Source organism: Micropterus dolomieu, linkage group LG23, assembly GCF_021292245.1.
Source record: "Micropterus dolomieu isolate WLL.071019.BEF.003 ecotype Adirondacks linkage group LG23, ASM2129224v1, whole genome shotgun sequence".
Lineage (NCBI taxonomy): Eukaryota > Metazoa > Chordata > Actinopteri > Centrarchiformes > Centrarchidae > Micropterus > Micropterus dolomieu.
The window spans coordinates 31,714,452-31,728,782 of NC_060172.1; the positions used below are offsets into that span (position 1 = coordinate 31,714,452).

Here is a 14,331-nt window from a genome sequence, read left to right on the forward strand (position 1 = left end):
TGCCGTAAAGCAATAGATTTCTTGCCCGGGGTAGCTGGCTAGCGATATAGCAATAAAGATTTCACTTTCATATCTGGATGAAAAACTTCTTAGCGTTAGATATAAAATTTGCACTACATTTGAATGTAAACCTGGCACTTCAAACCATCAGTGTCAGTGCAATTCACTGACATAACAATAGTCACATGTATCCCAGGCAATAATTTGACATAGCCTATGGGAAGGCACATTGGAATGATATGACTAACATCTTTGTTAATTCCTAAGCTGAAACACCAGGCAGGTAGCATCATGCACTCCCAACACAAATGGTGCAACAGCAGTGAGCTGTGTCAGTGAAGTATTTGTAGCCGATAGATGGCAGCAGGTGATTTCAACTTTGCAGCTAATAAACGTTACACTATCTTTTCTTCCCCTCCACAGTTAAATGACTCACCTTTCAGTTGAGTCAGCATTTTGTGTTTGTCAAAGAACTTTAGAAATGTGCAAAAAAGTATAGGCCTCAGTGTGTGCGGCGGGAGCTCAGCCTTCTGCAGCTGCGGTGACTGATTCAGGCAAAAGCTGCTCAGAGAACAAACCGTTCCGAGTTCACACTGCTGGCAATTTGCAGCCGCCGCATGAATAGAAAGCAGTGGAGGGCATTCTTCACATAGCCATTCTGAACACATATTTCACATCTTTGTTCATGTGGGTCTTTAATCCCCTTTGAACTGAATATCAATTAACAAGCACCTCTTTATAGTCAGGTTTGAGAATAGCTGATGGTAGATTGCTTCCCATTAATGGGGCTCTCTGAGTGTCCTGCCCTTGTTGGGCTGTGTTTTATGGTCAGATAAAAGTTGTGCAGGGAGAAAAATGCCATCTGGGCTCTGTGCCAGCGGCTGGTGTTTCACAGCAGCTACTGCCTCAACCCGGGATGGGATGAGAAACTTGGTGGGACAAGTGTTCTGAGGTGAGGAGGGGGAGCCTCTCAAGGTGCCACTTCCATGGAGACGCAGTTGGGCTAAACAAGACTTCCATTGGTGGACACACAAAAGGTCAGGTGGCTGCCTGACTGCTTCATTACTGGAAGCCCAGCAGCCGCCACCAAACTGCTGAGATCTGCTCCTTTGGGCCGCCAGCGAGGGCAACGCTAATCAACATCTTGTGTTAATGAGTGATGTTGAGCATGAATCTTTTCTTGTGGGATTGGATACGTTACTGCGGTTGGCTCGGTCGCCTAGGAAATAAGCATCCCACTGTAGGCAGCAGGCTGTGTGCACTTTACCTCAACTCTTTTTGAGTTAACCCCGACCTCAACACTGAGCGTGCTTTCTGTCACTTGCTTTTGATTGTTTAAACTCATTTTCTTGCCTTGCTGACTTTCATGAGTCAACAGAATGAAAGTGAGGAGAGTCAGCTCAGAGAGCTCTGTTTCCAGCACTCTGTCTTTAGGCGAATTTGAAGACAATGGGGCAAAAAGGCAGCGAGGTCACCTCTTACTTGACCATCCCTCCCTCTCTCTACTCCTTGTGCTCTATGTGTTCTCTCTAATCACAGACACGGGGACTCCTGGATTGTTTTCTGAAAAAGCATAAAGTGCCACCAGTCTCCTTTTCAAATGCACAGTGTGGCGCTGCGTTCGTGATCTGCATTCAATCAGCACATGTGGAAAGGACCCAACATGTGTTTGCCCTGATAAGCCTGCAACAGCATGAAGCGATGACATCACAAGATGGTCACAAGGAACAGCGGACCCTAAGCTGCTGTAGCTCTTTATACGACCAGTGATGAAAATATAGTGATACATTTATTTTTGTCTGATCTAAATAGAGTGACACTATCAGGACAGATACAAACAAGCCTAAGAACGAGAAAGACATCTTTGACACTGACAAAGCAGTAAACACTTTGTCCACCAGCCAAAAGAAGGCTGTTTAATAAAAATAGTACCACAAATGAGGTGGTTGATGAGAGAGGCAGAGTCACTCGTGATATACTGCTAAAACCAGCAAGACATGAGGGTTGGGTTGAGATAAAATAATTGAAAAGCGGTATGCGAAAATCTGCAGCTGTATTCCTAAAATGTTATTTTATGATTTTTGGAGAAAATGAACAACTTAAAATAGTGGTAGTTTTTGTATAATGACAGTAATTAGTGTGGATTTACATACGCAATAAAATGCATTATTGCCTCTGGTTAATCTCTCATAATAAGTTCTTAATTAGTGTTGATGAGGTAACTCTTTAGTGCTATTGAATATGTTTCTTTCAGAAGCAGCCAATAAGAAATGAAGTCATAAACACAGGGTGAAGGAAACGAAGCAGGACCAAAAGCACTCCCACGAAAAGCACTCCAGACATTCAGCATTAAATTTCCCATTTAGGCAAAGTCACAATCAGCAAAAAGAGTGTACTGGCTGATGCATTTAATATGTGAAGAAACATTCACTGAAACCCAAGGCCATAAATCATTATACCTTAAGCCCTTTCAGCCCACAGTTTTCTTCTTTAATTTGCCCTCCTTCCCCCACCTCGTGGCCCAGATCACTGAGGAACTCACTAAGAGCATTGTTCCTCCTGCCAGCTCACTTGGCATATCTAGTTTTATTTAGAACCCTCCGGCTGTTTGGCAGGAGGAGGGAATAAGCGGTGTTAAAGGTATTTATGAGGTTGTCCTCAAAGAACCTTTCTTTGTATCGACAGTTTGACTAATGCATGTGACAGTAAACTTGAAGTTGGCAGTAGCTACGAAGAAGTTGTCTCTATGACTGATGCTGGTTGTGATAGCTGCCAAGCCAACATGTATTAATTATAGGAGATTCTAAACAGACTGATTTTCATGACAGACAATGTTTGGAAACTAACAAAATAACCAGGGTGTTAATGATTACAATTCCCCAAAAGGTTTAACTTCAATCAAAATCCATATTCTTAAGATGGTTAACGAGCATCAACAGCAAGTAGGCCTATATAGTTAAACTAAGTCTCAAAGGGAGCAGGACAAAAGGCTGGAGGAGTATCCTGTTGGACCAGTGGTCAGGGACACATACCACATTCCTGCAGTGTCCCTTGTTTGAATCCTGTAGGCGGTCTATGTTACACATTGTTCCCCTTTTCAAACAGAAATACTTTTAAGCTGTATTATTGAATTCCCTCATTTTTATTAGATTTTTTTCTTATTTCAAAAAATAAAATAAAAAAAACAAAGCAACATCTTAATATTTCATCCAGGTTAAAACATAAAACGGTTCTCTGTCACTGTACTCTGCTGCAGTTCCCTCAATTCCTTATGTTAAAAACAAGCCTACGTAAAGTATTTAGCAAAACCATCAATTTCAGAATCACTGTGGAAATTACAGCTATATTTTACTACGGTCACTGATGCAAACATCGGTGACAGGCTGCTTAAAACTAAAATTGGAATTCACAGACACTGCCAAGAGCCCAATTTAAGGCGTGCATACCAAATTATATACAAACCTATCAAAAGCTGAGAACATCCTACTGCCATAGTGGCCAGTGTAGTCAGACCTGTCTGCATGTCTGTGTCACTATGAAAATTGCAGCGCCTGTTTACTATTCCAACCCGCTGTCATATACAGACGCTTTCTCACGCCCCTCGGCATCTCCTCCGTCACAAACTGTTAGTAAGGCAGGCCTGCAGGTAGGTACCGTAGTAAGTAGTCACGTGACGTAACTTTAAATAAGTGAACGACGTTTCACATGGGGCACAAACAAGCAGTTGGTAAATGATGACCTAGATTTAAAACTAATTCTAAACATTCCCATACTGACATCTGTCTACTATAATGCCTCACTGGCAACTGTGAGATGGAGCCATGAAAAATAACAGAACAAAACAGCAGAATAGTCAGGAATTTAAAGGCAGGGGATGAAAACCAAGCTGCGGCTTTAACCTTGAAGCTTGGTAGACATGCAGGAGGCCTTGTTTGAATGAGTTTGTTTATGTCAGCCTCAAAAAAAAGAAGACAGATATGTGATATTGTTTTGAATATTTTCCCCACAAACTCCCCTATAATCCACTGTGTTCCAAGCTCATTTCCTTGCATAAGGTAGGCGAATTATATGACAGTTTGTCAGTGGTTAGTCTGTTGTAGGTTTGCTTAATTGACAGTGATTTTACTAACGTTAGGCTAGTTAATGTTATATCAAAATACAAGTTTTGTTAAATTGACTTATTTGGCTCTAACCATAGACTGTATATAAAAGGCTCTAACTAATTAACTGGCATTATCTTACCTATAGAAGCTAACATCAGTAAGCTAGCTAACGCTAAGCTGTCTCACTGTTCTCTCATTTGGTTAAATGATGCTACAGTTAAATTCGTAGAAAGGGGTGTGAAAAGGTTAAAGCTTGTCAATGTCAGTAAGCTAATGTTATTAGTTTACACCATTCATTAGGTGCAAATTACTTTAAACCGTGTTACACCTCAAGGTTACAGTCAGTTGTACAAGTGAAACATTCATTTTGTAAAGAAAAAGGCAGGTTGACAGGAAAATTGCTGCCTCCGCCAACACAGTTTACATTTGGAGCTGACATCCCACTAACAACAGAGGAAACCAAAGGGTGAGTCCAGTCAGTTTCATTTAGCCTTCCTTCGTCTTTCTGCCATTCGCCAGCTTTATTCTGAGCCTTTCATTGGATTTCTCATCACCTAAAGAAGGATTTTTTAAAGACTAATCAGACAGAAGAAACACTGGGGCTTCCGCTCTCCTGCTGATGAACAACGTCATGAATGTTCTATTTTATAATAACCTCCATCTCTTGAGGCTAGAGTAGCTATTGGCTTCTTTCATATATTAAATGACAGAATGAAGAAGTGGATAGTATATTAATGCTACAGCTTAGAGACACTGGCAATTAATGTTTTCTTTGTTTTTCCTTTTTGTATTTCTGTCTTAATTCAGTGTTCTGACAAATTATAGAGTTATAGAAACTCTGACTGGCATTTTTAACTGTGTCAAGCCGATGTGATTTGTTTATAACAATTCCCAATAATTCCCTTGTGTTTTTGTCCACTTCATGTCATATCGATGACTCCTCTTAGGCCACAGAAATCCATGTAATAGTGTTTCAATTATGGAAAATACACTTTTGAGAGTGATTGGAACAACACAGATTACCGAAGGAGCTGTCATAGCCTGTTTACTTGGAGTGACCGCTACTTAAAGTGGTAACCTTAAGTACTGGGAATCGCCTTTTAATCTGACTGTGACCAGTTTGATTCCCTCAGTGAAATTGAATATGTTCAAAAGTGTTATGTTTACATTGCAGTCATTGCTGCTTACATTTGACTAATTCAAAGTGACCACTGCTCATGAAGTAACTAAGGAGCTAGAATCCAGATAAATGTGTGCACATGATGCCATTCTTTCAAATGATCTTTTTCACCCCCTTCAGTCTGTGTAGAAAAATCAAGAGCCTGTGATATTGGCAAGTCTTGTGTATCTCTGCTGTATCATGGTATTGTGGTATTGGGTGTTTCTTCATAGCTTTGACTTGACAGTTGACATGCTGCATACTCACTCAGTATGATGATGTGTCTTGACATTGCAATGAATCCAGACTCCCTGATACTCAGTCTCTTTGTGTCCACACAGTCTGTTTATAGTATTATAGAGTGTAGCCTTGCTGGGCATGTCATATTAAAACACGTAACTTTCCCATAAAGAGCAGGAGGGCTGTCAAAGGTTGAAGATCAGTAATCTGCTGTGAAATCTTAACAGTGGTGGCGTCAAACATTGACAATCACAGAAACAGATGCCGTGAGACCTTTTAGCACAGGAAATATCCATCCATCCATCGTCAACCGCTTATCCTGCGTACAGGGTCACGGGGGGCTGGATCCAGTCCCAGCTGACATCGGGCGAAAGGCAGGGTACACCCTGGACAGGTCACCAGTCCATCGCAGGGCCACACATGGACCAACAACCACTCACACGCACACCTAAGGACAATTTTAGAGACAGCAATTAACCTAGCCTGCATGTCTTTGGACAGTGGGAGGAAGCCAGAGCACCCGGGGAGAACCTACGCAGATACGGGGAGAACATGCAAACTCCACACAGAAAGGCCGGGGCAACCGGGGTTTGAACTAACAACCTTCGTGCTGTGAGGCGACAGTGCAAACCACAGGAAATATGTTCTACATAAAAAGATAATGATAATTAAAATGCCTTTCTTTCTCTGGAAAATAAGCACATCCTTTATCTTCTATCGTGCTGAATCCCAGGAAGGTCAGGTTAAAAACAATGAGACGTCAAGCATGAGTGCAAATTCATGCAATTCATGCTAATTCCTATCCTGCTAATGTAACACCACCTATGCCTGCTTACTCCCCAAAACTTCAGTTATCCCCAAAACACAAACATTTGTTGCATGTAACCAGGACTGAAACTGTTTATTACTTTTTTTTATAACAGATGCCTAGGTCAAGAGGAGAACATATTCTCAAATCTGGCTACGACCAACCAGTAACTGAACAGGTATGTGTGTATTTTTACCTGCGGAGGGCAGCAGCAGGCTTGAGATGCATCTAGGCTGCATGCAGTGTTAAAAGAAGAGTAAGAATCGGAAGGCGAGTCCATTTTTATGAAAACCTCATTGCACATCTGCTGTACCTCAAGCCTAGCCCTCACTGCCCAGACCTTTTAAAGTCATATTCACCAGTTTTCAAGTTACAGGGCTGAAGCAGATTCATCTTAAGCGGACTCAACAGAATGAAAGTGAGGAGATATGCTTTAAAGAGATAACTCTAGAAATATTTTTTCAAGAATATCTAGTTTAACTAGGATTAGATCTGGTCACATAAAGTTATTATACATAAAGCTTAGGGTACTTTTGTTGATGGAAAAATGTGTACAACTTCCAACCCAGCTCAGCTCTTAAACCTTTAAATAGTTTTTAGTCTTATAGTCTTATTTGATGTGCTCACTGACAGCAAGTTTAAATTACAGCTGATGCTGTAGATACTGTAAAAGGCTTGTGAGGGTGATGAGAAAGACTTGTTACAGTTACAACAATGTACGCTAGTTTACAAAACAATAATTTTAACAATTTGTGGAAATATTGAATTGTAAAGGGTCCTGAATTTCAAACCTGTAACATTAGGCTAGGTTAAAGTCAGCCTATTGAATTTATTTAAATTAGAGACAATTTAAAACAACTTAGAAATCTGACCCAAATTTATCCTTGATGCTATGTTGGTTGATATTAATTGATTATTTTTGCAGCAGACATTTTGACTTGTCATAACAGGATAAGCACGTGTATAGCTAATAATATTTATGTTTTTTCTGATGTCTGAATGTTCCATTGAGTAAGAACCGGAAAGAAAGAAAATGCATGTTTTTTCACAGAAGACATTTTGACATCTCACATTGAAACAAACACAGGTGCAAATGATAAATGATGGCTGATTTCCATTCAGCTGCTTCAGTTTCATGGTCCAGGTTTTGTGCATGCTGGCTCATCGTCACACTGTCACGGCTTACTGGGACCCTTGAATAGAACAGAGCCATCGTCCTCACATCCCTGTGAAGTTATTTTCTAGACATTTTAAAGTTGAAAAATTGGCTTGCTCTTTGGTAGACAAACTTGGTGATCACTTCACTCACTGACTGCAATTTCTTGTTGCTCATTGGCCGACATACAAATAACAATATATCTGCATTAAGCTAATTTTGGCCAGTATATAGGCCTCGCCAGTTTATCAAGCTAACTCTAGTATGATCACATTATCCCAATTAAGGTGTGACAGCTTGTCTTCCTGGATCATTTATTCCCCCCAAAACAACAGAAAAGGGAAGAAAGCCCATCCATCCATCCATCGTCAATCGCTTATCCTGTGTACAGGGTCGCGGGGGAATAACCAGAGTCGTGCCCATAATTCACAGGAATAAGCTTAAGAACTAAGGAACAGCCAAATGGAATGTAACCATCATTAATGTTTTTAATCAACCCTGAGCTTTCCAGCTTTGACATGTCAACATTTCGGCTGTGAAAAAGACCCATAACTGACAGGAGGTCAACTTGGAACTGAACTGTTTACTTGCGATGCAGTTCCAGTGAAATAGACCTGATTTGTATAACAATAAGGTAAAGTTAATCTGTGAAGGTGAAATAGTGATGATAGAAATAGCATGAACTCTACTGTTGTGGTCAGGGGCCACAGCATTTTAGTTTTTGAAGTGGCGCAGAGGATTTGCACACACTGTTTACTGGCCAAGTTGTGAAATGTTTCCATGCTGAAAAGTCAGGAACTAAATACTGAAGGTGTTGTGAATGGTTCGACTAATAAGCCAGCCTGTTTGAGTTTCAAATTCAAAGGAACTAGTAGCTTTCATTAATAATAAGAGATGTTTTGATGTTTTTTCCCCCTTTAGATTTCCAATAAATGTACACTCTACGATGTTTCCATCTGGTAGTGAACATTCCATTGCCACTTAATAGAAAAGAACGGAGAGCTTTGTTCTTGTTTAATATAGGTATGATAATCTGACCATTCATTCAGTGCCCATGGTCCATGGCTGTCAATTTTAGTTATAGGTGAACAGAAGTGGCTGTCTACAGAACAATACTGGAAAAAACATGCTTTTTTGTGAATAAAAATAACCTGGAGGAAGCAGCTAAAGTCAGGACAGAATGGGGCCCAAGATGTAACCCTGAGGCCTTCCACTTATCACTTGTGCCAGCTGTGGGTCCGAACATGGCTTCTCATTTAACTTTTAAAAGCTAGTGCGGGAGATCCACCAAAGCTGAACATGTGACCCAGAATATCCCAGTTAATTATTATTGGTCAAGAATGCATTAATTACTATTAGATATCAGTGATTTGATAAGAATGGAGTTTTCTGTGTAGAACTGGACCGTATTGTACACATTTTGATGGTGCTCAACAATGTAGCATCCTTATTAACAGGTCTGAACATTCATCATTCTTTTCATTCTTTTCCTGCCTACATTTTTAAAGTAGTCATTATTGCCCTAAAAGGGGTAAAAACATGAAAATATATGTTTGATATGTTTTTACAATCTCTGACTCAACAAATGTAGCAAATAAAAAAGTGCAAGCCATAGCCTACTCTTACTTGAAATTATGGCGTTTTGTATTATTTAAATACTAAAACACATATATAGAAACAGATTCCAATCAATGAAACGAAATTTGCGTGTCCAGTTGGGTAAGGTATCCTCTTTTGTGTGGGCTCTATAACCCCCTTATGATATAAGCACAGCTGGGTCCTGGAAGTTATATGCTTAATGTTTATTATTACAGATTCATCCTTCAGGCCTGACCTGGGAGCTGAGGCAGAAATATGAATTTCAAACTGGTAAGTGATCTGGTCTTTTGCTTTATCATATCATTGAGCTGTGTATGTGTGTATGTGAGAGGGTTTTGGGATTTTTGTTACATGAATGCATGAAGTATTTCAGTAATCTGTAAATGCCTACTGTTACATTTTGAAGTTAGAAATACTTATAATATATATATATATAGATTGATAGATAGATAGATAATATATAATAATAATATAAAATAATAATGTAATGTTTTTACCTCAGTATAACTTTTGAACATGATTTCCTTTGCTAAAAGGTTTGTACTGATGTTTGTGTGTGAGGGAATAAAAGAGAGCCAGACGGAGACAGAGAGAGAGAGAGAGGGCAGGAGGGACCCGTATTAGCTGGGACACTTGAATGAATTTGAAGAATAGGTTTTTACATGCAGGAGAGCCACAATACTGGGCCCTGAATGGCAGACAGTACCAGTTTCTCTGATTCAAATGACGCAAACCTGCCTGATTGGAGGGATTTAAAAACTTTGTTTCAGCAGAGTATCCAAACAAAACCAAGTCCAGTCTTAAGACATAAGTGTTAGGTGATGTTAGCAATGTCTTCCTTCTGTCCATTTATATCAGTATTGTCCTTCGTGATGTTTATGTTGTGTAGCTAATTTTCTACAAGAAGAATTAAGATTTAGAAAATACAGATGTAAATAAAACAAGGCAGCACATTGCTTCTACGATGTGACAAGCACTGCAAACTGCCTCTGAGTCTCCAGTATTGTGGCACACATACATGTGAATCTTCAAATTCAGGCAATCAAACATCTGATTAAGAAAACCACACTAAATTGAATAAACTAAAACCACTAAGAGACAGAGAAATCAAATTCAAAATGAGAAGAATAAGGGTTAGTAATGTAATATTCTTTCCACATATAAAACAGCTTAATACAATTACTCCTACGGCGTGAAGGCAGCTATTGTGTGCATGTAACACCAGTCAGTGTTACATTGATTGTGACATACTACAGCGGTGTAAATGTCCGGCAGTATTATCTCTGTCAAGTGGCTGTCTGGGTACAGTTATGTGATCTCGTGAGGCAAAAATGGCCCCACACATTTAAGTATACACAGACAACTAAGCTCCCCAACACTCACACACACACACACACACGCGCACGCACACACACACACACACACACACACACACACACACACACACACACACCGTCTGACCCGGGGTCAAGGTGCAGTGACTCTGAGGGATGTCTAACTGGGCCTCTTGAAACTCTTGCCTTGCATTCCAGCGCCCGGAGGAGGGGGTTGTTGCAACCAGGCTTATTACCAGGGAGAGAGACAGAGAGAAAGAGTGAGAGGGAGGGAGAAGTGGGGGTAGAAAGAAGCTGGAAGGTATTATGCACTATTTCCTAAGCTCCCGCTTGTTCCCTCCCACTCGGCCAACAGAGTTCTACGACACAGTAAAGGAAACGCTGAAAACTTGAACCTGCTATTCTCCAGCTGCCTCGGCCTTCTAACTAGCTCACTTGTTTCTTTGCCTGCCGTCCCCTCTGTCTGTTTCTCTCTCTCTCTCTTTCTCTGTTATTCTCCCTCCCTCGCCCTCTCCCTGTTTGTCTCGCTGTCTCTTTCTCTGGGCTGTGTGTAAGAGGATCACTTTGTTTCCGTTGCCTTTTTCCGCGGTGCTGCAGACACACATAGAGGAAAGGACTGGATCTGGGGAGATACTGACGGGGTTGCACAGCTGCAACAGTCCCCTCCATCGCCACACAAGGACTAATGCCGCCCGCCCCCCCCCCCCCCTCCACACACACACATGCACTCTCTCTCTCCCTGTGTGTTTGACTCTCCCTCTGCTGCACTCTCTCTGCTTTCTGCCTCTCGGAGGGGTGGGGGGTGCCATATGGGAGCTCAGAAAAATGGAAGTGGATCGGAGATAGACAAGAGAGGAATCTGTCATTCTTGGGCTCGGATGTCGGGATCTACGTGGTAGGTGCTTCTCTCTTTCTCTTTCTTAGCACTTTTTGGAAGTTCTGCACTCCTCAAGAATATCTATATGCCTAAATTCTCAGCACTGTGTTTGGTTCATATGTCGCCAATTTTTTTCTTTTTTTGTTGGACTGCAGATTTTGCTTCCACTTCCTTTAATATGTCCAAGCTTATGTTTCATTGTTACAGTTCATTTGTGAGCTCTAGTAATAAGACGGGCTTTGTGCATTTAAATCTGTACCAAGTTTTTAGGGTCAAGGTAGAGCATGAAAGGAGGTGGAGAGGAGGCCGACTGGGGGAAGGGAATTTGGAGGGGTCAAAGAGAATGGCACTCGGTCCAGGCAGCACAATGGCTCTGAAAACTTTTTTAGTATGACATTGTGTTTGGGCTTGCCTCAAAACCTGGAAACGGCAGCATGTTTCAGCTGGCTGGTAGGAGGTTTGTAGTGGAGGCTATTTGTTTAAGTGATGAAACTGATCAGTTGTTCAGTGGTTTCACTTTTCCATGAGCTTGGAATTTTTAAGTCTGGGGTGAGTGCAGTATTGAGACAATGGGCATCGATGTTTTGACACACCATACCCATCTGACAAAGCTGCTAGGCCTCTCTCTTTCATTAGATATTTTAAATGGAATTTCTCTTCAGAAATGATACAATACATGCAGAAAATTACTCTCAAAGATGGGAAATGCACAGCTAACCTGTTTTTGATAAAGAAATCATACAAACTTAAAAATCCAAAGTTTACAGTGTCTCTTGTAGACTAAGCCACTTTTCACATTTTATCAGCCCAGGATACAATGCTTCATGAAACCAGATTTTGTGGATAGTGCTATTGAAAGGATGCTTGCAGATTATTAGCAGTTGGTTCATCTCCGTAGAATTTTGAAACAGGTCATGGTAGATGTTGCTGCCAGTGCAAATGAATGCGTTACTGCAGGCTGACTGAATAATTCTATTAGGTTGATGACGGGATACTTCCTGGCCTTGCATATAGCTGTTAAAGCTATATGCAAGGCCAGGAGGTATATATTATGGTAGAATTTACATTAATGTTGGTCATGAGGAATTACTGCAAGTACCATTCCCCATAGATTTAATTTCACCACATAATTAATGATATAGATTTAATATTGTTACCTTATACCTTTTATAACGATAATATTTTTATCAGGTCTGTACACACAGATCATTGCCTGATAAAACTGGACAATAGAAAACAACATGTTTAAGTAACTGAACGGTCTAACCCCCTAACAAATTTACTTAATCTCACAAATTTTTTTAACATAAAATATAATTTTTTAAAATTCAAATACACTTGTATAAGAGGCAAATGTTCTGTATAACTCAGTGGTATTAAATGTGAAACTCTATGAATAATCTTTAACAAATATGCAGCCAGAGAGAACTGGTGTGCGTAGGTCTGGGAAACGAGCTGAGCTGAGTAAGTGAGTGAGTGAACTCCTTTTAGGAAGCTGTTTGAACTTGAGAGCTGTGATTTATGTGTCTCACCTTGATGGTTCATTGGCAGTTTGGGGTTTTGACCTCACTCCCTCGTCCCTTTGAGGAAAGCAGAACCCGTCTCTGACTGACTCGCTCTGTGCCTCCCTCGCTCCCTCCCTTCATTAGACATCGCACTAACATGGGAATGAAACGTCTCGACCGGCATTGATGGTCTTATTTCTCCTGTGAAAGGTGGCATTTAGAGGGAAGGAAAAAATTTTGAGTTTAGTTGTGCCTGTATGAATTTACTTTTGGTCTGCTCTCTGTGCAGCACAATGTCGTTTAACTTATATTGTGCGGGGAAGTCTCTACTAGTGCTCTTTTATAAATACACACAAACTGTTTCTGCTGCAGAATCTAGTTCTCTATTTTGGGCATGTGGGTCAAAATCTAATGAAGCAGCTCTGCACACCTTCTTAATGAGGACTGATGAAGTTACTGTTAAAAAGTTACATTCCTGGTTGAGCTGGCTACTGCTTCAGCTTCCACCGTGAGACAAAATATAGAAACATAAATTGCCTGCTCAGCACTGTGGATGACTTTCTTGTTGATCAAGAGCTTTTTATTTCAGTTTCAAGTCTTTTCTCTCATAGGCACTTGAACAAATCTAATCTAAAGCTTTAAAAATGAATTCAGGAACATATTTGTGTAATCTGCCATCCCAAAGCTTTCTGTGCTTTGATCAGGGAAAAGAAGTCGATAACAATTTTTTTCAGTTCAAAACGCTTTACTCATCCCTCATTTAAGGGAGTTTAAGGGAGTTTTTTGTGTCATGTAATGTTTTTAGAGAACCTGAATTTGCTCTTCTTAGTCTTCTTGTTGTTGCAGTTGGACTCAATGCATTCCATTTCTATAAATCATAAAGCACAATTGTTAACTGAAAAAGTAAATTCTGAGTCTTAATAAAAACACTATTTAGGTGAGTTAAAATGTGATCAGTCAAAAATTTGTTTTGTGGGTAGCTGTTGAATCAGTTGGTATGGTACAGTTCATCCTGTCATCAAGGAGACTGGATTATTTAAATCTGGGAGGTATTTCATGTTTTTATAAATAGCGCTCATCTGGTGTATGTCTGCAGATGATTTCAGTTGTTTATTGTCCTTTGTGCCAGGTGAAGACGTGTCGTCAGATAACCTGCCTGACCTCCACAGCCAATTTTAGCCTCTCCCTCATGCCTCCTCTGGTTATAAATTAGCCTGGTTGTTGTTTGCAAGCAGTGAAAGGAAAAGCTCACTTAGTGGCTTAGTAGCAGTGATTTATTAGTTGTTAGCCTGCTGCTGCCATGTGAATGACAGAGGTGCTATTCAGGATGAAAACAGAAACTCAGAAAGCAGGCAGCATCTGACTGCTTCAGGAAATAGTAGGTGTTTCCTTTTCTGCTACTCGACCAAGAGAGAAATTGTGGCTTTACCATTTAGCATTCCTTCCAAGGACATGTTTCCTCGTTCAGAGAGCATGTTAATAGTGCCACAATGTACTTCATGTAATATTTACCATGATTTTAATAGGGACACATCTGTACCACTTCCTGC

The 14,331-nt window shown here is 40.5% G+C and overlaps 1 long non-coding RNA gene across 2 annotated transcripts in view; it reads left to right on the top strand.

Moving 5' to 3' along the window:
* Positions 1-3,786: 3,786 nt before the first annotated feature.
* LOC123963166 overlaps positions 3,787-14,331 on the top strand; it is a 54,927-nt gene continuing 44,382 nt past the window's right edge. For both annotated transcript variants that reach the window (XR_006823129.1, XR_006823130.1), the window contains exons 1-5: positions 3,787-4,055; positions 4,479-4,569; positions 6,426-6,488; positions 9,281-9,335; positions 11,193-11,294. This is a non-coding gene — a long non-coding RNA (uncharacterized LOC123963166). The remainder of the gene's footprint in view (positions 4,056-4,478; positions 4,570-6,425; positions 6,489-9,280; positions 9,336-11,192; positions 11,295-14,331) is intronic.